Source organism: Macaca nemestrina, chromosome 9 (assembly GCF_043159975.1).
Source record: "Macaca nemestrina isolate mMacNem1 chromosome 9, mMacNem.hap1, whole genome shotgun sequence".
NCBI lineage: Eukaryota > Metazoa > Chordata > Mammalia > Primates > Cercopithecidae > Macaca > Macaca nemestrina.
In genome coordinates, this window is record NC_092133.1 from 68,330,103 (window position 1) to 68,355,806 (window position 25,704).

At 52.5% G+C, this 25,704-nt stretch overlaps 1 protein-coding gene across 4 annotated transcripts in view; it reads left to right on the top strand.

Moving 5' to 3' along the window:
- The first annotated feature begins 1,974 nt into the window (after positions 1-1,974).
- Positions 1,975-25,704, top strand: part of LOC105466050 (carbohydrate sulfotransferase 3) — a 50,614-nt gene continuing 26,884 nt past the window's right edge. The window contains exon 1 of one of the 4 annotated variants that reach the window (XM_011714891.3): positions 1,975-2,152. The gene's annotated coding sequence lies outside the window, so the exon portion shown is untranslated. The other 3 variants (XM_011714887.3, XM_011714890.3, XM_011714889.3) reach the window with 3 other exon arrangements.

A 25,704-nucleotide genomic window follows, 5' to 3' on the forward strand; every position in this document is an offset into this window, starting at 1 on the left:
TGCACGTGGCCTTTACCTTGCAGCTTTGTTAAGGCCTGCAATGAGGCAAGTAATCATATGGTTACAGATGCCCGGCCTGGGTCTGTAGGTTGGTACTCCCAGGAAGGCTCTTCCCAGGGAACAGCAGTGGCTCCTACGGGCTTAGTAGGATCTTGCCCATGAAGATTGTCAGCATGTGCCTGTGCTGTGAGCCACACTCTTTCCTTCTTTTCTGGAAGGAGATATAGAAGAGAGGATAATGTAGAGATCATGCCAAGTGAGTTCATAAGATTGGGTAAGATGTTTAAATTCTTTGATGTAAGTATCGGAATCAGAGGAGAAGGATCTGAGACATTTTTCAATCTGTTGAGAGATTGGAAAGGGAGAAAGGGACATGGACACGGATGGTCCCCTCGGATCCTGCTACTTCTGGAGAGGAAGCAAGGGAGCTGGTTGCTGAGCGTGCTGGGCCCAAGAGCAGGTGAGGGGCGGAGATGGAGAGGACTCAGAGTCAGAAGCGGAGTGGTTGGAGAGAGGGGGACAGAGGGTTAGAGCCAGAGCGGGGACATACAGTGAAGGATCGTGATGCTCTGGTGGAGGATCATGATGCTGTCAGGGAGGGGGAAAATTGGTGGGGTCAAAGAAAGAGGAGTTGTCGGCTGGGGCTGTTGCAGGTGTGGTGGGAGACCAGTCGGGAGAGGAGGATTTGGAAAGTAGAGCAGGACTGTCAGAGGGAAGGGCGGTTACGAAGAGTGAAGAAATCCTGAACATCAGGAATCTCAGACCATTTCCCATTGCGATGGCAAAAGTTGTCTAAGTCTCTAAGTATATTGAAATCAAAAGCGCCGTTTTCAGGCCATTGGGAGCCATTGTCCAGTTGGTATTGAGGCTATGCGGTATTGCAGTGAAAGATAAGCCTCTTAGAATGGACCTCTGAATGGAGGCTGAGAGCCTTGAGATTGCGGAGGAGACACCCAAAGTGGGTGGTCTTGGGATGGGTAGACTGAGAGGCTCCCATAGTGAATGGAGAGTGGTAGGTAGAGGAAGAAGAGACTGCCAATGACAAGGATGGCAAGAGAGGGTGTCCCCTGTCCTGTGGGCCTTGTCTGGAATACAGGAGGCAGCTGCCAAGTCAGGCATCCTCCAGGCCTCCTCTATTCTGGACACCTCTTTTCTGAGGGGTGATGGAGGGTGTGGGGGAGGAGAGAGAGAGAGAGAGAGTCCTCTAAGTACACCCAGCCAGAGCCTATCCCCTTCCTGGGTTTCGGCACCAAAATGTAAAGTTAGCCAAGAGAAAGAACGCAAGAGAGACCCAAAGTCAGGCAAGTAAGGTTATTATCCTGCCGGGCTGCTTCACCCCAGTCAGTCAGAGGAGGCAGCCCTGGAGCTTACAAAATGAGGGGTTCATATGGGGGAGAGAGACCCTGGGGTTGTCAGTTAACTTTACCACATATCATCTGGTGACCGGCTTGCAATATAGGAATTTACAAGAGGATGTAACTTAGGTTTATCCACATTTTTTGTGACCTTTCCCATGCCGCCCATTGGGCTGTAAGCAAGTCTGGTGACCTTGCTGTAGCACCTAGATAAGGGTCCAGGAATGCAGCTGCAGAGTATTCAGGGTCAGGGTCAGCTGCATTGTGTGTGTGTGTGGGGGGGGGGGGGGGGGGTCCTGGGGCAGCTTGTCCCTAACAGGGTCAGGATCAGTTCTATCTGGTTCTGTATTTGCTGTCCGTCTGTAAATGCTGAGAATGGCAGAGGAAGGTCAAATGTAGACGCTCAGGTTTTATCTTTTTTGGATTTTCCTACTTCTCCTGTACAGGAAATAACTTACTGTCTAAACCTCATACTATCCCATTAAATGTCAAGAGTGCTGTCTTAGAGAGGCCTGAATTAGTTCATGACGTTAAGTACTGGAAGTCCCAGGAGGAATGCCCAGCAAGTGGAATCCAAGACGTTCTCGCCTTCTAGGGGACAGGGCCATCACCAGGATTCAGACAAGGAAAGGGGAGGTTTGGTTTGTGTTCCAGTTCTGAGCCCTTTACCTCGTCCCTCCAGAAGCTGGCCTTTGCACCTCGGAGCTGGTGCTGCCCAGCCAACCATGCCATGCGCGGGAGGCCACTGGGACCCCACTTGCCTGGCAGCCCAACCGGAGACCCAGCTGCCTGGGAAGGTACGAAGATAATGACAGGCAGCCCTGGCGGGCCGGGAAGACCCTCTGTCCCTCCCGTTTCCCTGTTCTTGCATTCGGGGAGCCCTGGACTGGCTGGCGGCGCAGGAAAGCGCGGAAGGGCGGGTGTGGGACCTGCTACCGCCCAGGGAGACGGTGCTGCGTTCTTTGGAAATCAGGGAGACCGTGCTCTAGCCCCCTTGCCCCAGGCGGCAGCGGGAAGATCCTCTCCAGGCAGAGATGACGGGGAACCCCTGCAGCCGGAGGGTCTCCCTGGCAAAGGTCGGGGGAGAGGGGGGGCGGTAACGGCCCGGGGGCTCCGGCACTGAGACGCCAAGGAGGTTCTCCAAGCAGCCTCCACCCACCAGCCTCGCCAGGAGAGCGTGGATACTTGAGCGGCCCCAAGCGAGTCCCCGGGGACTGGAGGGCCTAGGGGCAGCGCCCGGAACAAAGGCCCGCAGAGGGGTCCTGGAAAGAGCGGCTCCCCGGGGGCGGCTCCCCTCTCTCCCCTCCTCTCCCGCCAGCTCCTCCTCCTCCTCCTCTTCCTCCCGCAGAGGCCCGGCCAGCGCGCGGCCCGAGCAGCGCCAACTTCGCCAACGGTTCCCAAGTTGCCGGGCGCGCAGGGGTGGGAGCTGGGTGGGGTGAGGAAGAAGAGGAGGAGGGCTCCCGGACGCCTTGGACGCGGTTCAGGAATCCGCTGCCGCTCGCCGGCTAGGGCCGGAGCGGGGAGGGCGCCAGGCAGGACTTCTCGCGGGCTAGCTGCGCAGGACGGCGCCCTCCTGGCGCCGCTTCCCTTCCAGCGTGCGGACCGGCCCGGCCGCGCCTGCATCCCTCCCGCCTGCCCCGGAGAGGGTGCACAGCCCGGGCCGCGCGGGCGCCGGGGCCACGGAACCGCTTCTGTCGGGATCTTCCAAGAGGAAGGCAAAGTTGCGAGCGGATGCTGCCCGCGCCGGACCCCAGCCGTGGAGGGTCGGGGCCGCCCGCGCCGGTGGAGCCTCGGCAGCTGGGGTAAGTGCGGCGCAGGCGTCCTGGAACCGCCGCCCGGCCCGGGGGAGGCCGCCCAGCCGGGAGCCCCCCGCCTTCCGCGTCCAGGCGCGCGCGCCAAACTTTGGAGGGAGAAGGGGACGAAGCGGAGGGTGGGAGGTGGAGTTCCCGGCTCGGGGAAAAGCCCAGGCAGGCACCCACAACCCGCTGCACCCGGATCACACCTGCCAGGTACCCACAGCTCATCGCCACTCATACCCCGCACACCGCGCAGGCCGATCTGCGCACACCCACACCGGCCAGGCACGTGCCACCCACCGAAATGCACATTCCTGGGAGCGCGGGGGATTTGGCCTCTACACCAGGCACGTCCTCACACCCCTCCCTCACATCCACGGCCTTTGTCTGCTACCCCCGCAGCCCCCAAGGAGAGGGAGCCCCCAAAGCGCAGCGGGCAGGAGAGAGGCTGCCTGGGTTTTGAAAAGTCGTGGCCAGAACCCCGAGACCAAGGGCGGGGGAGCAGACGTTGCAGTGGGTTCTCGGGGTTCTGCAGGAGCGGATTTGGTGTGGAAACTCGGTGTCTGGGTGATGTGTCTGGGTGTGCGAAGCCCTTCCGGAGGCGAGGCCCAGAGAGAGGAGGGAGTGATTCATAAACTCAGAGCCGGCGTGCCAGGGTCTGTGAGCAGAGTGGAAGAGGCTGGCAGGCCGCTGCTGCGCTAGACAGAAGAGTAGTGGCCGTGACAGTCTTCCAGGGAAGCAGGGACCCTTCCCCCCAGCGGATGTGCTTCCTCCAGGGACTTCCAAGGGAACTGGATGAGCAGATTCCAGTCCTGGGTGTGGACGGAGTAAGGGGAGGTAAGGGAATTTAAGCCTAAAAGGTTAGGGAGACCAAGGCAGGCCTGAAGCCTTAATGATTTTCCTCGCACCTGAAATTGTGTTTGGTTTCTGATGCGTGGTGTTCCTGGGCCCCAGGATGTCCCTGGGATTGTCCTGGGCCTAGCATAGTGCCTGGCACAGTGGGCACTCAGTCAGTACTTGCTTGATGAATAATGACCCCGGTAATTATCACTCATTATGGACTCACTGTGAGGCAAGCCCAGTGGGCCTCTGCTGGTTTGAAATTGGTCTTCCAGCAGAGAAGGGGACCTCAGTAGCTCCTGGGAGCCCTGCCTGATCTGTTTGGGCCAGTGGCCCAGGTACTGTGTGTTCCACTGTGTCCCGTGGGCTGGCCTTGGGAGACTTGAGCTCATCATTGGCCTCTGCCCCTCTAAGGGCAGCAGGAAAACTTCATTTCTGTATCTGGCTAAGATGGGGTTGATGTGGGTTTTGGTAGATGGCAGGCTGTTTGGCAGATTCTGTGGGTTCTAAACTGAAGAGTAACTTTAGATCTGCAGCAGAGAGAGGAGTTGATTCCATCAACCCCCCCCCCCGCCCCCACCCCCGTCTCCTGACTGCAGGAGAGAGGGGTGGGTACCTGGAGAAAGAGACGGGCCAGGCTGCTGGGCATGTGCTGGGGGCAGGCAGAACATGGGAACATGTAGAATTCAGGGGCAGCTGTTTTTCTGCCTGGCTTCTGATGGCCTGGCTGGAGATGGGTCTCATGAAGGGTCTAGGAGCTGTGTTCTGCAGCAGTGGCTTGGCTCTGTAGTGGCAGCAGTTAGAGGGGGGTCACAGTCCCTTTACTGAGTATTGCTGTGGAGTTTCCCAGAGGAGCAGAGACATTCGTGTTCCTGGAACTGGATTGCCAGTAGTCTTGGGATTGAGAGTGCACAAAGATGTGGGGGCGGCCTGGGCATGTCATCCAAAAGAAATGTGTCATTCCCCACCCCTGCCCCCTTGTGAAGAGCTCTGACTAGGTTCAGTGTGCATTTCAAACTTCTAAATGCTGAAATCAGCAAGGCATGTGGGCGGCACCAAGGACTGTGGCCTCAGATGAAAGAGTAGGTAATCTGGGCTTGGCCATCCCCAATTTCAGGTGGAACCCTGCAGCCAGTTCCTTCCCTGTATCACCTTTCCACCTTCATTATGCCCTCTGTGAATCGAGAGTTCTGTATACGTTTTCTAATTATATCATTACATCCTTATGAGGTTAGCATTTCATCTCCATTTTGCAGATTAGGAAACTGAGGATCAGAAAAGTTAAATAACTTTTTCAATGTCACACAGGCAGTGAGAGACAAAGCCAGTATTGGTGTATTTGGTTTTTTGTAACTTTGTGTTAGGTTCAGAGGTACATATACAGGTTTGTTACATAGCTAAATTGCATGTCTGGGGGTTTGGTGTACAGATTATTTCATCAGCCAGGTAGTAAAGCATAGTATCCAACAGGGAGTTGTTGGGTTTGTTTTGTTTTGTTTTGTTTTGTTTTGTTTTGTTTGTTTGTGTTTGTTTTGAGACAAGGTCTCTATTGCTCAGGCCGGAGTGCAGTGACATGATCACTGCCACTCACCATAGCCTCAACCTCCCGGGCTCAGGTGATCCTTCTGCCCCAGCCTCCCAAGTAGCTGGCACCACCATCCTGACTAATTTGTTTGTATTTTTTGTGGAGACAGGGTTTCACACAAAAAAAATGTTGCCCAGGCTGGTCTCAAATTCCGGAGCTCTAGCGATCTGCCTGTCTCAGCCTCCCAAAGTGCTGGGATTACAGGTCTGACCCACCGCACAGGCCCGAGATAGGTGGTTTTTGATCCTCACCCTCCCCACTCCCTCCACCCTCAAGTAGGCCCTAGTGTCTGTTGTTCCCTTCTTTGTGTTCAGATGTATATTCAATGTTTAGCTCTCACTTATAAGTAAGAACATGTGGCATTTGATTTTCTGTTCCTGTGTTAGTTTGCTTAGGGTAATAGCCTCCAGCTCCATCCATGTTGCTGCAAAGGACATGATCTCATTCTTCTTTATGGCTGCATAGTATTTCATGGTGTATATTTATCACATTTTCTCTATCTGGTCTACCACTGATGGGCATTTAGGTTGATTTCATGTTTTTGCTATTGTGACTAGTGCTATGATAACCAAACATGTGCATGTATCTTTATGGTAGAACAATTTATATTATTTTGGGTATGTACCCAACAATGGGATTGCTTGGTGGAATGGTAATCCTACTTTGAGTTCTTTGAGAAATCTCCAAACTGCGTTCCACAATGGCTGAACTGATTAACATTCCCCCCAGCAGTGTATAAGCACTCTGTGTTTTGTTTTGTTTGTTTGTTTTTGATGGGGGGCGGGGGGATGGAGTCTTGCTCTGTGGCCAGGCTGGAATGCAGTGGTGCAATCTTGGCTCACTGCAACCTCCACCTCCCAGGTTCAAGCGATTCCCCTGCCTCAGCCTCCTGATAGCTGGGACTATAGGCGCTTACCACCACCATGCCCGGCTAATTTTTTTTTTTTTTTAAATTTTAGTAGAGACGAGGTTCCACCATGTTGGCCAGAATGATCTCGATCTCCTGACCTCATGATCTGCTCGCCTCAGCCCCCCAAAGTGCTGGGATTACAGGCATGAGCTGCCTCGCCTGGCCAGCACTCCCTTTTCTCCACAACCTGACCAGCATCTGTTAATGTTTGACTTTTTAATAATAGCTATTCTGACTGGTATGAGATGGTATCTCATTGTGGTTTGATTTGCATTTTTCTAATGATTAGTGATGTTGACCATTTTTTCATATGCTTGTTGGCCACATGTATGTCTTCTTTTGAAAAGCATCTGTTTGTGTCCTTTGCCCACTTTTTAATGGGGTGGTTTTTTGCTTGTTAACTTGTTCAAGTTCCTTATAGATTCTGGATATTAGACTTTTGTCGGGTGTATAGTTTGCAAATATTTTCTTCTGTTCTGTAGGTTGTCTATTTACTCTGTTGATAGTTTCTTTTGCTGTGCAGAAGCTCTTTAGTTTAATTAAGTCCCATTTGTCAATTTTTGTTTTTGCCACAATTGCAAAGCCAGTATTTGAACCTGGATCGTCTAACTCCAGAACCCACCCTGTCTCTACCATGCCAGGCTGTCTGCAAGGTCCTTATTGGTTCTCCATGGCAACAGGGAAACAGCCTTGATGCTTCTTACTAACATGGTCCCAGGGCCTCTGCTTGCATTCTTCTTTTTCCACACACTCTGCCGAGCCTGGATTATATCTTAGGCTGTGAGAATCAAAGGCTGGGTGGTACCAGGCTGCTGGAGCCTTCTGTGTGGCTCTGGAGTCAGGAAACTGTGGAGATTTGAGGGGGCACACAGGGAGATGTTGCAGTAATTCCAGTGAGAGATGACTCACTGCTTATCTGAGAAGTTGGGGCAAAGCTGCCACTTGTGACCATACCGTGAATAGGGAAGAAATTGCCAGGTAGACAAAACATCCTCAAATGTTACTGTATTTTTTTCCCCTTTTTGGTCCTCTCCAGGGTAATCTATTACCTGGGGAAATCAGCCCTCACCTGACACCTCTGATTGTCATTCACCTGGTGAACACGAGGGGCCATGTCACAGCTGTCCTTCTGCCCTCCACATGCTCTGGGGAGCTGGACTCCTCAGCAGTGCCCGGTCCACAGGAGAGAAGGATAGGGCAGAACCGCGACAGCCAGGGGAGGTGATAACCACATGCTCATCTGGTTCCCAGCTCTTGCTTTTATACCCACGCCCCACAGGGAGACAGTAATTATCCGCTGGACCCACTTTACAGCTGAGGACATGAGGCTCAGAGAGGTGCAGTGGTTGCCCAAGCTCATGAAGCCAGGGAGCTGCAACGGCCTGGGACAGCCACGTTTTCAGTCACGGTGGTATTTTCTCTCCCCGCCCCCAAGGGCCGAGAGTGGTTATCCCTGCTAGGGCAGGGTCCTCACTGCTCCCCGCACCCTCATCTCTGCCCTGAGAGCCCCCAATACAGGTGTCCATAGAATGGGAAAGGCTGGCACCCTTCAAAAGATGCCAGGAGCATTGGTTGAGCACTGCCCAGCCGGCCCCTGCCCACCTTCCACAGGAAGCCTGCCTGGGTGAGTTCTGAGAGCTTTCCTAGCACTGAGCTGCAAAGAAACTGGAGCCCTCTCGGCCTCCATTGCAGAGGGGACACGCTGACCAGGATGGAAGTTGGGGGACTGGGTGTAGGAAGAAGCCATCCCACTGCAGGGGCCAAGGCTGTCCATCTTTGTGCCCCTGGTTCTATGCCGGTGCCTGAGGCATGGGAGGTTCTTGGAAATGCAGTCAGATGCTGGGTGAAGCCCCGGGAGGGGCTATGAACGCTTCTGCTGGGAACTCCTAGAGGGGCGGCACAGAGAGGCTCTTTGATGCGACCAACACTCAGAGAGTCTCTGGCTTTTGTGAGGTCGTGCCTCAGGAGAGGAGACACTTCTCCTTTTCATCTGTAAAACAGAAATGATATTTGTCACCTTTTCTTCTCTGAGGCCTAAAGAGATGACAGAATGCTGCTGGTCCCACCCTGAGCCCGTGGACTCCACAGCAGGGTGTGGGGTGGCCCCTGACAGGCCTGGACGGTTTGCTCTGTGCTTGCTGGTGGACACGCTTCAGCCCTCTGTCTCCATGGCCCCAAATCTGGTCTGTGGATCCTGGGCCCCCACCAGCATGGAGGGCAGGGGTGGGCCCCAGGAGCCCCTGACCACCAGTGACTTCTTGTCTCTAGCCGCCCTCCTTCCTCTTGATTCCCCCCGACCCCCCGCCACCTCCTCACAAAGATGGCTGTGTGCTGAGGGACTGTGGCTTCCCTGGGCCCTGGGAAATTTATCACTGAGGTTTCAGAGGACTCTATGAAAAGGATCTGGAGAAAAAGTGTGGAAAATAAACAAGCCAGTTCCCAGCTCAGCCTCTCCTGAATGCCACAAGTAAACAGCCACCTCGGAGGCCAGCCCAGGATGTTCTTATTTGGCCTCTGTGGTTACACCTGCCCCTTCCCCGCCCAGTTCCTCCTCCTTGACTTTGAGAGCCTCATAAGTCAGGGAACACACCCTCCGCTGGCCAGTCCTTGTGCTGCAGGGACGCTGGTGGCCGGGCACAGGAGGAACATGTATATGGGAGAGAAGACGGCTGGGGGTCCCAGCTCAGCCCTGCTCCCTCTGAGTCAGTCCCAAGCCCGGACCCTCCCCAGCAGGCAGACAGTGACCTCTTGGTTGGTTGGTGAGTTTAACTTTGATGGTGCAGAATGATGGGACTTTTCTCCAGTTTTGTGGCATCTAAGAAGCTTTACTTCTTAAACATTGCTTTAGGTTCGATAAACCAAAGCTAATTTTCTCGTTATGTCTCTCCAAGGTGGGGCCTACCTGTGAGCAAACCCTCATACATTCATTTACTTTGTAGGCTACCTGAACAAAAATGTCAGATTTCTTTGCTTTGGGCTCGAGTCCTATCAGCTCAGGGGTGGTGGTGTAAGGTGGCACCAGTGATTTCCAGAAACTCAGGCACTATTCTGAGTGACTAAGTCTGTGGGATAGGAAGCACATTTTCCATCCTTAATAACTTCGATTTACTTAGTGACCAACTTTAAAACCAAGCACCTGGTGAGAAGCAGGAGAGCCGGGCTTGGCAGTGGAGGGTCCTCACCTTGCATCCAGGGAGTGGCTGAGGGCTCTTCTCATTCTCTGTGGCTGTGCTGAGCTGAGTCTGCAAGCCTCTGGGATTTGGGGAGTGGGGCACTGCCAGAAGGTTCTGGTTCCTGCTTTGTCCTGCTGCTGCCAGGCTTCTGGAGAGGGTGGTTGTGAGGTGAGTCCTGCATTCCGCACATCCACTGGTTCCAATTCTACATATTGGGCTTCCGAAGAAAGTTCTGGTTCATAAGACGGCTTCACAGCTTAGCCGTCTGCAGACTAGTCTGCAGGTTGATCGGCTTTCTGTCGTGTGCGTGCTGTTCCTGTTCACACATGCCGCGCCGATGCCTGCCTGTGCCTGTGCCAGCCCCAGCCCACACAGCTACCTGAGATTTAGCCCTAGGCGTCCCCCCCACCCTTTCCCGCTTCCCCCTTCTCCTCCCTTCCTCTCCAGCTGCCTCGCCATCTGCAGGATTCTGGAAAGTGCTAACGTGTGTGAGCCAAACAGTGCTATCCGAGGAAATATTTTGAAAACACCCCGGCCACCCGCTTCCCCACACTGTGACTACGCTGATTTTCAGCGAGGAGTTCACAACTCCAGCCACAGGGCAGGGCTGCAGGTGCCTCGCTTTCCTCTGGAGACTTCCAGGGGCTTGTCAGGGACCCAGAGGCAAGCTGAGGGCCTGTCCTGCAGGGTTGAGGACAGACGTGTCTGAAAAGGCCCCGAGAATAGGAACCTAGAACCTGCCAGTCATGAAGCAGTGTCAGCCACCAGAGGATGAAGAACCGACCGTGATCTCACAGGTCAAGCACTTGCCTTCTTTTTACCCGGACACATGCTATTTCTTTTTCACTTTTCTTCCTTCTTTTGCATCTGGTGTAGGTGTCTGGGGGTAGCATGCACAGGAAACAATCATAGTAAGAGCAGCTGGCGTGCCTAGCACTACCCTGAGCACCTCCAGGGCGTCCTCACTGAGTTCTCACCGGAAGCTCCAGAGATGGCTCCGGTTATTCCCAACATTTTACAGATGGGAAAACAGAGGCAGACAGGCTGGATAAGTTGCTGACATGCCACAGGTGGTGAGGGGCAAAGCTGGGCCCAACCCCCGCAGCTGACTGCAGACTCTGTGCTCTCAGTACCACCTGTGTGTGCATCTGTCCCATTGTGGCTGCACCGAGAGGAGAAACGGCACACAGACACTCATTTTCAAACCGTGGCCAGTGCATGTCATTGCATTCTGACTGGGAAGCTCTGGCAATGCTGGCATTGCATGGCCCATTATGGGCACTACCAGTGAGCCTCGGCCTTCTCCAGGTCTGACTCTGGTACCTGTTGGCTGCCCTGGGTGGGGCATTTTGGATCCTGCATCAGGGTCTTTTGCCCGCTCTGCTGATTCTGCTCCCCTGTGCTCTGACCTGGTCACAGGAAGGGTGCAAATGGCAGCGGGTGTGGTCTCAGTTAGCAAGGGGGAGCTGGCAGATCAGGGACTTCTGCCTCCCTAGTGGCCATTCCAGCAAGACAGAAACCCCACCCTGAGTGATGTCTGGCCCTGTGATCTTTCAGCAAATATTTCTTCCCCAGCCTCACCTGGACTCGGTATCCCACGTTCCAAATTGTCCTCATTTCCCAGACACACACACCCTGCTCTCTGTAGCCTTCCCAGCTGCCAAGGACATTCCCTTCTTCCCCCTTTTTCCCTTGGCTTGAATGCCACGTTCTCTTGGAAGCCTGGGTGGTGGCCCTCCCCATGGCTGCCCATGGGTCCCCCTCGCCGCACTGCCCACAGTATTGTGATTGCTGGTTCAGTGATCTGTGGTCTGCACCAGGCAACGGGATCTGCAAGGGCAGGACAGCTGTCTGCCTTGTTCATCCTTGTAGCCCCTGACTTAACAGTGAATGCCGCTACCTGTTTATGGAAGGAATGAGTGACAGATGTGGCACAGGACCCTCAGGGGGCTGCTGGCTGGGAGAGTGGGGCAGGCCCAGTCCAGGATGCTTCTGTGAGGGAGTGCTTTGTGTCTGGGGAGGGTGGCAGGAGTCATGGTGAGCGGGAGGGGTGGCTAACATGGGCCAAGGAAAAGACAGGAAGAGTGGGACCCGGGCACATGGCCTCTTGAGGTCATTATCCCATGGGTATTTGACTGGGATACGGAGGATGAGCCTGAAACCCTTCTAGAAGCCCCTCTAGTCCCGCCACTAGTCTGTCTGCCTGCCCTGGATACCCCTTTTTGGGCTGGTGGCTGGCTGCACTCTGGGCCCACTGCTCAGCCCCACCAGCTTGTGGACAGCTGTTCAACCGCTCAACAGTCCAGTCCCCATCCCCAAATAACAAGGCCTCCCGTGGCTGAGTCGTTTCCCTGAGCAGAGAGAAGGAAGTCCTGCTGGCCGGCTGCCTCCCCATGGGTGGGTAGAAGTGTTCTGTGGCCCCAGCTCCAGCCCTCAAGCTGTCTGTCCTTGCAAAAGTAGTGGGGCGCAGAGTGCTGGGTTCTTGGGCGTCACCTGTCCAGGTATTGCTCACCTATGCTCATGCTGACACTGCAAGATGGAGGGACTTTCAGGCTGGAAGAGAGGAGACCTGGGTGCCCCAGTAACCACCTTCGATTCCCGCTGTGATGAGTCCACAAAGGTAGACATGAGGGAAGGCTTGGGGAAGGCTTCCTGGAGGAGGCAGGCATTCCAGTGCACGAGGGAAGCTGGGCAAAGGCACGAGGATGGGAAAGTTCAGATCGAAGACAGGGACTGGTGAGGAGTCTGACTGGACTGAACTGAAATGTGTAGATGCACAAGGAGAGAGAGACAGGCAGGGTGGAGTTGCGGTTACGCACATAGGCTCTAGAGCTAGGCTGCCTTCATGGGAACCCCAACTCCCCACTTACTGGCTGTGTGGCCGTGGCCAAGTAGCTTACCTTCTTTGTGCTCAGTTTTCTTACTACTGGTACCCACCACATGGGGATGATATGGGAATAAAATGTATTTCTATACAAGTGTTGAGAGCAGTGCCTGGCACACTGAGCATCAAGAAGGGTGAGCTGATATTATATAGGTATATGTTTTAATGCAGCTAGAAAAGGAAATCGAGGTCAGATCATAGAGGCCCTTGAATGTCATTCTTTCCATTCACTAAGCACCTGCCATGTGCCAGATTCTTCACAGTCATTCTCACCAAGCGCCCTACAACCTGGCAAGGTTGTTATCAATGTCTCCATTTCACAGATTAGGAAACTGAGGCTCAGAGAGGTTGAGTAACCTGCCGAAGGTCACTCAGTCAGGGAGAGTCAGAGCCAGTAATAACACCCAGGTCTGCTGTCGCTTGAGTCTTCCCTCAAAGTGAAGATTGGAGAGACATGGCAGGGGCATCACAGGGATGAGCCCTGGGCTGGGGCTGCAGTCAGGAGCAGAGCAGGAATGTGGCAACTGTGGGTCCCTGGAACAGGGCGGAGACGGGGAGAGATGCCAGGCCGGCCTGGAGGGTAGGGAGGCCCGGAGGCCACAGCATACAGCTCACCATTCATAGCCCAGGGCAAACCATTGAGTCATTGGGGGAAAACATGACATCACTGAGTCTCACTGTCTGCCGCCCACCTGCTGTCTGCCCTCTGTGGTTCTCCTGATGACCTCAGTGCTCCAAGTCCTGCAAGGGGACCCACACACCCCAGGTCGCAGGGCCAGGTCAGCACTCCAGCTTCCTGCACTGGGTTTCCCTCCCCAGCCACTGTCTCCCACTTCCCCACCTCTCCCCTCCCTGCTTGGGGCTCCTGCCCCAGCCCTACTCATACACACTGCTGAGGCAGAAGCTTCTGGAAGTGGTACTGGGCATGAAGAACTTCCAGAAGGGCTTCCATGCCAAGCCCTTGATTGGAATTCCGGGCGGGGAGGGGACAGCTCAGAAGCCCGTGTCGAGCTTTTAGAGTTGCTTTTCCTTGAGAATGGTGCTGCTGTTTGGGTGGGATCACTTTTAAAAAGTAGAGCCTGGTAGAGCTACGTGACCAGCACTATGCCATGACCTAGAGGAGATTCCGACTGACGGGCAGGCCCCGCCTTCCTGGATAATACAGTTGAGTGTCTGAGAGTTCTTTCTGTACTAAGCATCTTTGAGCTGAGTGCTTTATTTTCATCCACCTGATTGCACAAGGTAGTCTCATTTTACAGATGCCATTCCTGAGGCCCAGAGAGGTTAGGCAACTTGTCCAAGGCCACACAGCCAGGATTCACACCCATAACTGTCCAACTCCAGATGTGCTCTTAGCCACTCTGCCATCCGGCCACAAATGAAGCTACCAGAGAACCATAGAAGGTGGAACGTACGCAATATTTGCCCCATAAATTGTACAGTGCAGACAGGAAGTACAGGGAGTTTTCATGTCAGCGTGTAGGTCACTCCCCCGAGTGGCTTGAAGTCTGTAGATCCATTTAGGAGAACATCCAGCTTCACTGGCTGTGCAAATCCCACCCATGCAGCTGTTTGGGGTGAGAAGTTTCTTTTTTTTTTTTTTTTTTTTTTGAGACATAGTCTCGCTCTGTCGCCCAAGCTGGAGTGCAGTGGCCGGATCTCAGCTCACTGCAAGCTCCGCCTTCAGGGTTCACGCCATTCTCCTGCCTCAGCCTGCCGAGTAGCTGGGACTACAGGCGCCCGCCACCTCGCCCGGCTAGTTTTTTGTATTTTTTTGAGTAGAGACGGGGTTTCACCATGTTAGCCAGGATGGTCTCGATCTCCTGACCTCGTGATCCGCCCATCTCGGCCTCCCAAAGTGCTGGGATTACAGGCTTGAGCCACCGCGCCCGCCCGAGAAGTTTCTTTAAATGTCTGTTGACTCTCCTCTCTGGAAGGAGCACGGGGACTCAGGGGGCGCCTGTCCTGGTGTTGGTGGCCACACCTGGAAACGGACTATGAGTCAAGCCAGGGGCCCAGTGCCAGCTTCTTTGGCCTGTCTGTGGGTGCAGATGCCTGCCTTTGTAGCTGCTGCGGCAACTCACAGCTCTCTCCCTGTGCCGCCCCCATCAGGCCAGCTGGAGTGGAGCGGCCAGTGGCTGGGCCCTGTGCAGAATGATACCCTCTCACCTTCGCAAGGGAAGTGTGATTATCCTTGCTTTCCAGGTGAGGACACTGAGACTTAGAGTTTTCTGGCTGCCTGAGCTCCCTCGGCGGGAAAGAGGTAGAACCGAGACTCGTCTTCTTTCTGCAGGGAGATGGCCAGTTTCTTCCTAGAGGAGGGAGGAGCCAGCCTGCCCTCTGGCACTGGGTGGCACAGCCCTGTTCGGTTCTCTGGGGCTTGCACTTCTGATTCATTCTGCAGTCACCAGCTGCCTGTGATTCGGGAAAATGACCCTCTAGGGTAGGAGAAAAGCTCTTGGAGCACTTAATGAAGCCATAGAGGCCCTTTCCAGGCTTTGGGAAATGTTCCTTCCCCACCAGGATGCCAACACCACCCTGGTCCTAGCGGTACCTGTCCCTGGAACGGCCTCACTGCGGTGACTGATTACCCAGCATGCAGCACATTGCCATTGCTCTCAATGGGCAGGTGCTGTGGGGACACAGGTCTGCTGGCCTGCCATCTTCTGGGGTCCCCCATGTCTTTTAGCGCCTACATCAATGTACCCCAAGCCTCAGTTCTGTGTAGTTTGTACAACTCTGGCCCCTACCCCAAGGATTTCTGGGAAGCCCCCAGGAATGCTGCTAAGCCCACAGTCTGCCCTCCCCAGCCCCAGTCTCATCAGGCTTCAGGGATGGCCATTCCTCCCCTATAGGAGAGAGAGAGAACTCAAACCAGTAACTCCCCCTCCTCAGACTGAGGCCCAATCATTGCAGTAATAATTTCTGGGGAGCTGTCTTTGTTCTTGCAGAGAAGGCAGGCTTTAAAGTTAGACTGTAGGGGCCATTTTGCTTCCAGTTGCCCCCAAATTTTCCTTTCTGTGATAGGATTTGTCCTTTGTCTCTGCCTAAATTCAAAGACTTGTTAAAATGACTTTTCTCAAACAAGAGGCTAGCCTCAAAATAACTTTGCCTCTACAGATAGAAAACTGGAATCTACTTTTATTTTGGTTTTACTTTTATTAAATTTTATAAAATCAATAACACATGTCCACGGTGCAAAGTTGAAAAGGCACAAAACAGTCTATGTGCGGACTCTTTCCCATGCCGGACTCGGACACTCAGCATTGTTAGTTTCGTGGATGTGTAAGCTGCATTTAAATTGTCCAGCTTTAAAACAAAACCCTTCCCTGTTTCACAATTAGGTCGACCGAGGTACAACCTGAAAAATAACCTGGAAATAGCATCAGGGCCCCCTGCAGCGTCCACCTCTTCCCAAGGACTGTTATTATGATAATGATCATTGCTAAGGCTGCCCCTTCCCAAGCAGTGCTGCTGCCCACAGTCCCAGCCCCCAGACCTGAGCAGCCACCCACGCAGCATGAATGCGGCCAGCCCCAGCCTGCCCGCTCAGCTTCCAAGCCTAGCAGTCTCAGGCTCTGGGCTAACCCTGCCCTTCCAGCTGCCCCTTCTACATTGTCCCCTCTTGTCTTGCAGGGCAGTAGCCACAGCTGGGGCTGTGGGGTCAGGGCATGGCAAGGGTGATCTGACCAAACTATGCTGCCTCTTAGCCAGACTGTGTATTCAGAGTCCCCTAAGCTCGATGTTTTTTGTTTGTTTGTTTGTTTGTTTGTTTGAGACAGGGTCTCACTCTGTCACCCAGGCTGGAGTGCATCAGTACAGCCATAGCTCGCTGCAGCCTTGACCTCCCAGGCTCAAGTGATCCTCCCATCTCAGCCTCCCAAGTAGGTGGGACTTCAGGTGTGCTCCACTTAATTTTTAAAGGTTTTTTTTAGAGAGGGGGTCTTTCTATGATGCCCAGGTTGGAGCTTGATTGCTTGTTTGTTTGTTTGTTTTGAGACAAGGTATTGCTCAGTTGCCCAGGTTTGAGTGCAGTGGCACGACCTCAGCTCACCACAACCTCTGCCTCCTGGATTCAAGTGATTCTCCTGCCTCAGCCTCCTGAGTAGCTGGGATTACAGGTGTGCACCACCACACCCAGTTAATTTTTGTGTTTTTAGTACAGACAGGGTTTCATCATGTTGGTCAGGCAGATTTTGGTTTTTGTTTTTTGTTTTTTTTTTTAAAGAATGTATCCTACCAGCTGCGTCTGAGCCACTGGCTGAGAAGGGAATTCCATGAAGCATTCAACAGTAGTAACAGCACCACCACCTCCTCATATTGAAGAAGCCTCTATGCTTCTTCCTATGCCTTCCTATGCCTTCCTATGCCTCTATGCTGACTTCTGGAGAAGCCAGTCACTTGCCTGGTCACACTGTACAAAGTGGCTCAGGGCTGGACTCGCTGACTTATGCCTATAATCCCAACACTTTGGGAAGCCAAGGCGGGCAGATCACTTGAGGTCAGGAGTTTGAGACCAGCCTAACCAACATGGTGAAACCCCATCTCTAATAAACATACAAAAATTAACTGGACATGGTGGCAGGCGCCTGTACTCTAGCTACTCGAGAGGCTGAGGCAGGTGAATTTCTTGAACCTGGGAGACAGAGGTTGCAGTGAGCCAAGATCATGCCATTGTACTCCAGCCTAGACGATAAACTGAGACTCCATCTTGACAAAAAAAAAAAAAAAACAACAAAGTGGCTCAGCTGGGCTTGGATCTCCAACGTGCTGGGCCCCAGTCACCAGGTTCCTAACCCTGTGCTGCCAGGCTTCCCCAGAGGGTCTCATGAACTCAACAATCTACCCCCTTCTTCCACAAGGTAACCTCTCATTCCCCAGAGCTCATTTAATAACAAGAGGAGTAATCATAGTTAACCTTCTTTACCCTTTACTATGTGCAAGGCATTGTTCTAGAAGCACACACATCAATCACTGAGTCCTCAGAGCACTCCCAGGGGGTAGGCGCTGTCCTTATACCCTTTTTGCAGATGAGAAGCCCAAGACACAGGAGCCTGCCTGATGAGCAGCCCATGTTTAAAGGGCAGCGAGGAGCCGGCCTCTAAGGAATGCAGGGCTCCTCTTGTGCCCAGAAGGGAGGCACCCTGCCTCTTCTCTGTGGAGCCTTTGGAAATGGCCTCCGAGGGGCCCCTGCTCAGCACAGCTCTGTGGGTCAAGAGCAGGAGTGTTTGAGGCACAGATAGATGATGTCTGGACCTCTCCCCGGGATGCCTCCTCATGTCTGACCCTGGGGGTCCAGGACCAAGGGGAAGTTCAATAAAATACCAGGTTTCTCCTTGCCCTAGTACAGGTTCCTTCCCTTCCCTCCTCCCTGTATCCTTCTTTCCTTTCTTCCTTCTTTCCTTACATATTTATCCAGTGCCATACAGCGATAGCGCACACATGTGACCTCTGATACAAGGTGAAAAGCGATATGAATGGTGCAAGGTAGAGAGAGGAATGGTGCTGGGAGAGGAGCGTGTGGTAGGAGGCCCTCCCTTCACATCCTGGCCTCAAACCTCCAGCCAGGTGGCTTTGGGCGGGTCACTCAGCGTCTCTGGACCTCTGTTTCTCATCTGGATAATGAGGGAGAGGTTGGAGGTGAGGACCCAGGTTGCCTGCCAGGCTCTTGTGAGAATTGGAGGTGTAAAAGGGCTTTCTTTTTTTTTAGACGGAGTCTCGGGAGAGGGGTTAGATGGCGGGAGAGGGGTTAGACTAGTCCCTTGGGGGATTGGTTATGGTTGTGGGGGAGGACGGAGGGAGGCTCTGGGAATGTGTGGGGTTTGGGCTCAGCCGTAAGGGATGGGTGGAATTTGGCCCGGCACAGATGGGGGAGGGGGTGGTGCTTTGGGCACCACCAGCCCTAGGCTCACGGTTGCCACCCTCCCTTCGGGCACCGCCTTCCCTTTTCTGCATTTCCACCCAGAGATGGACTGTCAGCTTTGAATGCTGTTTAGGAAGTGACTTTATTGTTTGTATTTTTTTCTCTATCTAAGGCAGTCAGAATATTATTTTTGTAATAATGCTAGATGCTTAGTATGTAAAATTCAAGTACAATGGGTAAGTACAGAGAAGAATGCAGCAAATCGCCACCAATGCCACCACCCAGATGGAACTGTTTAGTTATTTGGTCCGTATGCGTTAGACACCTTAATAGGCAGGCCTACCTGGCGGGCGTGGAAGCACAGGGGCTGGAGGGCCAGAAAGGTTTATAAGCACGGGGAAAATGCACAGTTTAATTTACCTTCAGGCCAGAGTTGTAAAGATTGTCTGGGCCGGGCGCGGTGGCTCAAGCCTGTAATCCCAGCACTTTGGGAGGCCGAGACGGGCGGATCACGAGGTCAGGAGATCGAGACCATCCTGGCTAACACGGTGAAACCCCGTCTCTACTAAAAAATACAAAAAACTAGCCGGGCGAGGTGGCGGGCGCCTGTAGTCCCAGCTACTCAGGAGGCTGAGGCAGGAGAATGGCGTAAACCCGGGAGGCGGAGCTTGCAGTGAGCTGAGATCCGGCCACTGCACTCCAGCCTGGGCAACAGAGCAAGACTCCGTCTCAAAAAAAAAAAAAAAGATTGTCTGACCTGAAACAGCCCTTTCCTTCTGTCCACTGCCTACATAACTGTATCAGATGGGGAAAGAGGGAGTGGGGAACTCTTAGGCCATGGCCTTCAAAATCTCCCCATTCAGACAAATTTCAGAAAAGGAGCCAGTCTCGGTGAGCATATTCCAGCTCCAGAACAGTGGCTTTCCACCTTTTAGACTAAAACCTCAGACACAGACACCCACACATAACTGAAACAAAAGCCTTATGAAACCCATATTTTGGCTGGGCACAGTGGCTCATGCCTATAATTCCAAACACTTTGGGAGGCTGAGGTAGGAAGATCACTTGAGCCCAGGGGATCGAAGCTGCAGTGTTTGCAGCGTTGTACTCCAGCCTGGGCAACAGAGTGGAAAAAAGAAACTCATGCTTATCAACTCATGCTTATCATTATGATACAGAGGCATTCTGATATTTTCTAATCTACATAATGCTGTTGTGTTTAAAAAAGAAAAAAAAAGTTTATCTTAACCTACCAAATTGTTGGCACAGCCTGCAGTTTGAGAAATGTCACTGTTGACCAGCGATTTTCAAACATTCGTGTGCGTCAGACTCAACTGCAGAGTGTGCTGAAACAACTTGCTCCCAGTCCTAAGGTTCTGAGTCATTAGGTCTGGAGTGGGACCTGAGGATTCGCATTTCCACCAAGTTCCCAGGAGGGGCTGATACTGCCAGTCTGGGGACCCCACTTTGAGACCTACCCTCCTAGGGTGTTTTTAAGGCAACATGCTCCCTTGGCAAAGACCATCAAGGGATTTGCTTTATTGAATGGATGAGAATTGCTGATCACTAACATCAGAACTGTGGATCTCTGAGATACTTGAGGATGCTGGTCAGGCACTGTCGTTGGGATCTTTAACACCACCCTCCTAAAATCCAGCTCACACTATTAATACATAGTGTTGAATGTAGAAAAGGTCTGCTAAGCAAAAGGACATTTATGCCTAGCCCTGGTTGAATTCCCTGCCTCTCAAATCCCAGACCCGCAGAACATAAAACCCTCCCAGCCTTTCTGAAAACACTGTTCTTCTAAAGGCAATGAAAGGCGCTATTTAGCATGTGGGTTTTACCTTTCTGTTTTTTTAAAGGGAAGAAGGTAGGTCAAGCGTGACTGCCCCATGGGGAAGGCTGTCCCCGCTGGCTCTGGTAGGGGCCTGGTGGGTTTCACTGGCAGTCCCCAGTTTCCCAGCTTTAACCGGAAATTTTCTTGGCATTGTAGCACACAGCAGCACCTCGGCCTTGCAGCCTGCCAGCTTTGGAGACTGGCCTATATCCCAAGCTGCTTCTGCTCTCCAACCAGGGACTGTCAGCCCCCACCCCGATCCTCCTCCTCTGTAGCCTTGGGGCCCCCATGGGCCCCTCCTCAGCCTCACAGCCCTCCAGAAGCCAGCCCTCAGCTGGGAGCAGCTTCGCAAGGGAGGGGAGTGTTAAATGGGCACAGAGCACCTCTGTTCCAGCAACAATGGCCCGTTGATGACTAGATTCTGCCCAGGTCAACCCCCTCAACTGGACTTTGGGGAGGAGAAAGGACTCCAGCCCCCGCAGGCAGCCATTTCTGGGTGTGAGATTGATTCAGAGGCCTGAGCCTCTGTCTGCCCACAGAACCTCATTCTTTAGGCCCTGGTGCAGCAGGGAGAAATGCCCATCCCAGGGCAGTGTAAGGGCCCAGGAGTGATTCCGTTCCGTCCAATTCCACAGACAGTTATTGAACAGTCCTGGCCACTGAGGTGTGGTGCTAAGTAGCTATGGGGAATAAGAATAACTGCTGACGTGAATTCAGTGCTTCTTACTGTCAACTCCGCCCCTGACTGCCCAGTAGTCTCTAGGGAACTTATAAAAAATCCCAGGCACAGATTCCCCCTACCCCGGAATCTTCAGGGGTGAACCCTTGGCACTGATATTTTTTAAAAGCTCTCCGAGTGATTCTCATGCCCAGCTGGGATGCAGCATCACTGGCCTCCAGTCTGTCAGACGCTGTGCTAAGCATTTAACTTGGAGTACCCCACTTAAGGAAGCAGGTGCTTATGGGATGCTGAAATATGGCCCCCACAGATGTCCACGTATGAGCCACTAGCACCTGTGGATATGTGAGCTTGCATGGTAGGGACTGTGCAGATGGGATTAAGTTAAGGATTTTGAGTTGAGAGATTATCCTGGATTATCCAGGAGAGCCCTAAATATAATCACAAGCATCCTTATAAGAGGGAGGCAGAAGATTTGACTACAGAAGAGGAGTGTCAGAATAATGCATGGTGAGAAGAACTATCAGCCATTGCTGGTTTGCAGATGGAGGAAGGGGGCATGATCCATGGAAAGCAGGTAGCCTCCGGAAGCTGGGAAAGGCAAGGCTGCAGACTCTCCAGAAGGAACCCAGGCCTGCTGGCACCTCCATGTTAAGTCAGTGAAACTGACCTCACACTTCTGACATGCAGAACTGTACGATAGTCAGTGTGTTGTTCCAGCTAGGCATGGTGGCTCATGCCTATAATTCCAGCAGTTTGGGAGGCTGAAGCGGGAGGATCACTTGAGACCAGGAGTTTCAGACCAGCCTGGGCAACCTGATGAAAACCCTGTCTCTACAAAAATAAAAAAATTAGCTGAGTGTGGTGGCACCCACCTGCCCCAGCTACTCAGAAGCTGAGGTGAGAGGATCTCTTGAACCCGAGAGATTGAGGCTGCAGTGGGCCATGATCATGCCACTGCACTCAGCCTGGGCTGTGAGCATGACCCTGTCTCAAAAAAAAAGCAAAGAAAATAAGTGTTATTTGAAGGTACTAAGTTTGTGGCAATGTGTTACAACAGCAGTAGGAAACAGATACAGGGCTGTCATTAACCCTGCTTTACAGATGAAGCATGGGGGCCAGGCAGTCACCTGGGCTCACCCAGCTAGTGGGCTACCAAGCCGGAAGAACCAGGGTGTCCGACCACTTCTTCACTGCCCGCCCCGCCTCACCACACTGCCCCCTCTTGGCAGTCAGACAGATAAGGGTTCACTCAGCTCTGTCATCTTCTGTCTGTGTGTCCTGTGCTGCTAGTAAGGCTTGTTTGGCCAGGGGGAGGTTCCAGGAGGGGGAGGTGTGGAGACCAGTTGGAAAGATAGAGTGGGACAGTTTGTCCCCAGGTAGAAGAGTTTGGACTTGATTTTGGAGGAATGGAGCCCACAGAGGAGTCTGGTCTCCTCTGCCCTATTTCCTGATGATGCCTCAGACCCACAGGCCTGCTCAGTCTTTGAGATCAGACATAATGCAGCAACGCAGCTCCCATTCAGAACCTCAGGACTGGGACCAGAAGCATCATTCTACTCCTTGTCACCCACAGCCAGTGACAGCCATTTATCTGGGATGGCCAGTGAGCTCCTGTTTCCCAGGAAGCCAGCAGTGGCTTGGTGCCAGCAAAATATGTTTCTTCCAAGATTCTCCTAGAACCGTGTATTTGGGGCCATGTTTTTTTTTGTTGTTTGTTTTGTTTTTTTTTTCTCGAGACCGAGTCTTGTTCTGCTGCCCAGGCTAGAGTGCAGTGGCTCGATCTTGGCTCACTGCAACCTCTGCCTCCTGGGTTCAAACAATTCTCCTGCCTCAGCCTCCTGGGTAGCTGGGATTATAAGCACATACCACAATGCCCAGCTATTTTTTGTATTTTTAACAGAGACAGGGTTTTACCATGTTGTTCAGGCTGGTCTCGAACTCCTAAACTCAAGTGATTTACCTGCCTCGGCCTCCCGAAGTTCTGGGATTACAGGCGTGAGCCACCGCGCCTGCCCAAGGCCATGCATATTTTTTAGAGTAAAAGTATGAAATACAAACAAATACAGAGAGTTGTCCAGATGAGGCAGGAAAATAGGGTCTAGAGGCCGGGAATATAAGGCCAATTCACACTTCAGCTATAACAGGAAATACCCTCTGCATAGCGCAGTGCTCCGTAAATGACTTTGTAACTTTACTTCATCCTCTTCATTTACATAGGGTGCACCCGAAATAACAAATGGAATCCTCTAGGGGGTATTTAAACTCACCAAAATTCTGTAATGGGCTTTTTGTTTGTTTGTTTGTTTTGAGACACAGTCTCACTCTGTCACCCAGGCTGGAGTGCAGTGGCACAATCTCAGCTCACTGCAACCTCCGCCTCCCGGGTTCAAGCGATTCTCCTGCCTCAGCCTCTTGAGTAGCTGGGATTACAGGCATGCGCCACCACACCCAACTAATTATTGTATTTTTAGTAGAGACGGGGTTTCATCATGCTGTCCAAGCTGGGTTCAAACTCCTGACCTCAGCCACCCAAAGTGCTGGCATCACAGGGGTGAGCCACCACACTCAGCGGACGGCCTTTTGAGCTCCTGTGCTCGGGCCGCCCCACACTGTGGAGTGCACTTTCTCAGTAAATCCCTTCGTCCCTTCCTTGCTTTGTGCTTTTTGTCCAATTCTGTGTTCAAGACGCCAAGAACCTGGACACCCTCCACCTTTAACACAAAGCCGCACCACAAGTTGGTGGCAGGTCCTGAAAGATCAGTTCCTGACCAGGACTCTGATCTGCCCACTGCTGTACAGCTGCTCCCTTCTGGCGCAATCAGCTTGCTCAGACCTAGAGCACAGTGGCTGAATTCGTGGACTGTGGAGCCAGGCTTCCTGGGTTCAGATCCCAGCTCTGCCTTTAACTAAGGGTAAGTTTTCTCATCCCCTTGCCTTTGATGGGGATGGTCACTATTATCTACGAGCATTATCCAGGGTTCTTCCAAAGATTAAGTACATTCATGTACGTGAAGTACGTGGAACAATTCCTTGTTCATTGTGTTAACTTCTGTTACTATTCAGCTCCTCTAGAGCAGGGGCTGTGTCTTGTCTTTCCTGTTCCTAGTGCCTGGTTCCATGCTTGGCCCAGAGCAAGTGCTCAGCAAATGAATATATTTGTTTTATGTGAGCTTTTATCACTCAAGGATTCTTTAGGTACTTTCCCAAAAGCTTTTAGTCTCACAAATTTCCATCTTAGTTCTTCAAATATTTATTCTCCTCCTTCCTGCCTGGGAGCTGCTGCAAAATTGCCATAGAGCAGCCTAAAGCTTGCTCTGCCCCTTGCAAAGTACAGCAAGCAATTCAAAAATAACCCAGATGTCCCAAACCTCCCAGCCAGAGTGCCTGTGCTGCACAGCTGGCATGGCTGCCCCAGTCTCCTTCACTCCGAGGCCACGCTTGGCCGACCCGCTGAGGTTGCACAGAGCTTTTTGGGCCCTGTAGCAGCCCTGCTTGGGCAGCAAGCCTTGCATGGTCCCACAGGACTCACTGCCTGCAGCCACTAGTCCCAGCCCCCCTCCTTAGCAGAACCCACACCATGTTGTCCAGCTGATGGGGGATCACATATCATGCTGTTCCCTCCAGGATCCTGTCCCCTGTTTTTCTCCCCCTACCAAGAGGAGTAGCATCCTCATTTAGCCTTTCCCTCAGAAAGTCCCCACGCTTATTACTACACATGAGTAGACCCCAGGAAGGTCACTTGCTCATGGTTCTGCAAAAAGCTAAACTCCAGTTGAGTTCCAGTTTGAACCCAACTAGTTGACTCCTCTGCCCTAGGGAGGCCGTTTCTGCTCAATCTTACTGCCCCGCCTCTAATTCCATTTTGCAAAGATCTCTTGAAACTCTGCCTGCTGTTGTGGGAGCTAGTTTTCTTTTCTTTTCTCTTTTTCCTTTTCATTACATGGTTTCATTTTGACATAATAGTAGATTCACATGCAATTTTAAGAAATTGTACAGCGAGGTCTCATGAATCTGTTACCCACTTCCCCCTATGGTAACATTTTGCGAAAGTCTAGCTTAATGTCACAACCAGAATATTGACCTCATACAGAATCCCTTGTGTTGCCCTTTTGTAACTACACTCACTTCCCTCCTGCCCCCACCCCTTCCTTGACCCTTGGCAATACTAGTCTGTTCTCCATTCTTACAGTTTTGTCATTTCAGGAATGTTCTATAAATGGAATCATGTAGTGTGTAACCTTTTGTGATTGGCTGTTTTCATTCAGCCCAGTTCCCTGGAAATTCAAGTTATTGTATATGTATGACTAAGTAGGTAAAACAAGGGACACAGACCTGTTCTCCTGGCATCCCTCCCTGGTTAGCAAGAGATTCAGCAGCCTGCTGCCGCTCTGGCCTTGCTGATAGCTAGTGTGTGTGCAGGCAGCAGCTCCCACTGTCTCTAAGAGCGCCAGGGTAGTGAAGCTGGATGCTCTAAAAGTAGTGGCTTTCCATGTTTGCTGATTCTAGGTTAGAATCACCTACGGAGCTTTAAGTAATCTTGATGCCAGGCCATACCCACACTAATGCAATAATCTGGAGGTGGCACCCAGGCCTCAGTAATTTTTAAACTTCTCTGGATGATTCTCATGCTGTCAGAGTTGAAAACCAGTCCTCTGAAACAGCAGATTCACAATAGCTACACCATCCTCTACTCATGACATATGTCACAGGGCAATCGCAGCACTCGTATTTTCAAATACAGCGCCCCAGGCAGCCCCTTCCCATCCGTCAGCCTTG